Source organism: Podarcis gaigeae (genome assembly GCF_964106915.1).
Source record: "Podarcis gaigeae genome assembly, chromosome: 7".
In the NCBI taxonomy this organism is placed as follows: Eukaryota; Metazoa; Chordata; class Lepidosauria; order Squamata; family Lacertidae; genus Podarcis; species Podarcis gaigeae.
In genome coordinates, this window is record NC_139683.1 from 74,940,558 (window position 1) to 74,944,112 (window position 3,555).

The window sequence follows — 3,555 nt, forward strand, 5'->3', positions numbered from 1 at the left end:
CACTGGCTACCCCAAATCCTTGTGTCTTCTATTTCACTAGAGAAACTTCATACATTGTTGATTTGTTTTAGCAATGGCTAGACGAAACCAACCCATGTAACTGTTTTCCCTACCCAAATCCGATTGACATTGTGGTTCTCTCGCATCGTTTTGCTTTGCTTTCCTCCGTGTGGAAACTTTGCGTCTGCACACGACCGTCCCTGAAATAAGCTGAGGAAGCACATTCCCTTATTAATGACACATAGCACTTTAAGAGAGTTGAGATTTATACCCTGTGTATTTGTTTGCATGTGTTAGAAACATTCCTTTGGGGACAGGTATTAAGAAGTAGAACAGCTGTGGTTAAACGCACACCCTCCACTCCATCTGTAAAGGGAAAAAACTTATTTCGAGATCTGGGCAAGTTAACCTTGCCAGGTAAGACATGATTCTGCAGCAGAACTTCTGATGCTTCTCTAACTCATTAAAAAAGAAGAGTTTTTGATAGACAGAAGCCCTCCCCAGGCATCCAGGTGAGTGTGTTAGGGCTCAAACTCTATAGGGAACAGGGGGCATTTGTGCCTCTCTCACCACAAGGCCCTGTTCATGCTGCCTGTCAGGTGGGGAGTATCCTCTACTCCTCCGTTAGCCTCAGAGGCAAGAAGAACAAACAGTTCATATTTTATGACTTTTTATTCAGTCATCTGGTTGCAAGATAAAAGATCCATGTCTCCACGCATAGGAGACTTTGGCTACTCTGAGCACTTCCTCTTCCGTCCCCAACAACATCCTGAAAATCTACGGGAAGTCCCAGGAGCCATATTCCTTTGCATCCTTTGTTCTTGAATGCGTAGGGACCTACGAGTCCTTGGTGAAGGAGGATCTTCCAGACTCTCCAGGGAGGGCTCTGCTGGCTGCTCTCCAACTTCCTCCCTCCTCCACTATCTCATAGCTAGACATTTTTTCATGCAGATGTGAAACAGCCCTGCCTCCTTCTCCTTCTGAAACTGCTGGAGACAGGGAGGGCGAAACTTCCCACTCCCCATCTTCTCCCAAGAGGAGCTAAGCAGACTGAGGGGGCCCTTCCCATCTCTCCTGCCCAGACCAGTCCCTGACACTGCCCCTCACTTCCCCCTCCCCCAATCTTGGCATGTTCAGCACAAAGGTCTAAAGGAAGAGGCTACTCCCTTTCAGTTGAACGCAGTTGCATGTTGAGTCAGACAGTGCCACCCCCCAAAAATTGCACACATCACACGTCAATTTTTGTTTAAGGTTTTTGGCATAATTTTGGCCACAACTTTATTTAAATACAAAAAATGTGAGTGGTTGCTTAGGCATTGGTTATGACTATCTGTCCTTGCCCCCCAAGGACAGAGCTGGTCCCTTCCGGACACCACCGGAAGCCAGCGTGGGAAACAAGTATTGGGAGAGAAATGAGGCTGGGAATCAGTCCAACACTTCTCACCCTCATGTTCCGGTGGGGCTTGCACAGCCCAAGTCCGGCACCACGGACAAGGACGAAAGAATGGCAAGCCCCTGGATTCCTTTAACGGAATTCCCTTTCCGCATCATTTGGAGGGATAGGCACCTTACCCCTCCAAGCACCAATTTAACCAATGCCTAACCGCCAACCTTACAGGTTGTGACGATTTGCTACGCAGTAGGCAAAAACCAAATGGCAACAGCCAATCAGCCAAATGGCAAAATTCCTACCAGGCCCCCACTCAAAGGCGAACGACCCCATGACAGGCATAGGAAGGTCAATTGAACCCAAGAACCACCCTATAAAAGGGAGGGGGCGGGTGATCCGAAGCAAAACGGCCAAGAGGACGCCTATCGTCTGTCTCCTATATTTATAGACTCTGACCCCTCCTCCGAATTGGCAACACTCAAAAATTCCCAGCAACCCAGTTAACCCTTTACAGGCTTGGGTTCCACCAAATTTGCCTAGTCATGATGGTGGCCTGTTCCCCCAACCGCAACACGTGCTCTCTGCTAGTGAGAACATGCTTTATAATCCTCACCAGTGCTAGTTTTTCTAGAAAGGAGGTGTCAGAACAAACCTTGTTTTCTTATAATGGCAATGGCACCCACCTGAGAGGTGCCAGAACCGAGTTCCGGCAAGTTCCGGCTGAAAAAAGAGCCGTGATCATCACAATGATTTGGAACCCTGCACAAGCTGACCTGTCACTTATCTGTCCAGTCCATGAGGAAACGTGAAAATATATGTAAGTGGAAATTAGGAGTAAACTTTTGCAAGGAAAATATACTTACATGAGTTGGGTGGAACGCAAGCCTTAACTTTTTCCTTGGTAGGCAGTAGTGAACGGCTGCATTCATTTCCAATCCAGCAAGCTATAGGAAATGTACATTGCCAAAGCTTGTTAAAAAGCTAATTCTCTAGGAACTCTGAAAGTAGAACTCCTGCGGCTGGAAACTCCTTGCAACACAGTGCACGGCCCAAAATGTATTAATCCTGGCCTTCGTGTTTTGATAAATAGACCAAGGAGCAGCCATTGATTAATTCTCTCCTGCCTCTCCTCCTGAACTAACAGGGATGGAATTGAAATTCAGGAGGCTCATGCTCATGCAGATGCCTTCCAGGGTGCTGTCAAATATGGAGATTGCACACACTGGGTTTCAGCAGGTAACCAGCATAAACACGATTTTTAAAACTAACGCATAATAGCCCAATGAAACCACACATTCAAAAGCCAGCACACCCAAAAATAGAATCTCCCTCACTATATGATGCTTCCCAGCCTACACAATAAGGCCTCCAGGTGCAGCTAAGGCCTCAATCTGTTTGTTTATTTTGTATAGGGACCCGTATTTGTTTCCTCTCCAAAATGGAGGCACCCTAAAAAACCAATAAAACAGGAATAACAGCTTTGCTCAGGTGTTTGGTACCCATGGAAACCAAATGTACAAAAGAAGAATGTATGGGCTAGCCCTACACCACAGATGCCAATGCGTATGCCAGGCACACAAACCTGGTGGTATGTGATTGTCATCAATCTGACAGAGGACCACACAAATAAAAATGTACTAGTGTAGGGTACCCTCCATAGAAATCAGAACTCTGGTCCATCAAGGTTCACATCCCCATGAAGAGAAGAGCCCTATGTGAATACATAAATATGGCTTCCTTCAGTCTGACACTGAAACAATATTCAATAAAATACAATAAGCAGCAGAAAGGCACACACAAAAATGAAACTAAAGGAGAAGGCCAGGATTATTCAGAAAACCTGTGCAGCACTTTAAATGAAAGGCTTGCAGGGAAAGGAACCATAGCAGTGAAAGGGCACTGGCGGAGTAATAGACAGTCTGATCAAATGAGAGTAGGGAGTTTTACATACTGGGTGTCAAGACCCTTTCATGTGCTCTAAGTAAAGATGGATGAATAATTCTGTTTCCTGTCCATTTCTCTTTCACATGCAATCACACCCCCCCCAAATCCATGCCATCAGTTTCTGCACCAATTTGCAATTTTTAAAAAATCTGCTCCAAAATGCTATTTTTAATTATACATTTCTAAACATACGTATTTTCTCTCAAAGTGTGCAACCCTAA

At 45.6% G+C, this 3,555-nt stretch overlaps 1 long non-coding RNA gene across 1 annotated transcript; it reads right to left on the minus strand.

The window, feature by feature from the left end:
* Nucleotides 1-653: 653 nt before the first annotated feature.
* On the minus strand, nucleotides 654-2,943 carry LOC310849067. The gene is made up of 2 exons (XR_014566763.1): nucleotides 2,043-2,943; nucleotides 654-986 (listed from the first exon to the last, which is right to left on the minus strand). It is a non-coding gene; the product is annotated as an uncharacterized lncRNA (long non-coding RNA).
* Nucleotides 2,944-3,555: the final 612 nt, after the last annotated feature.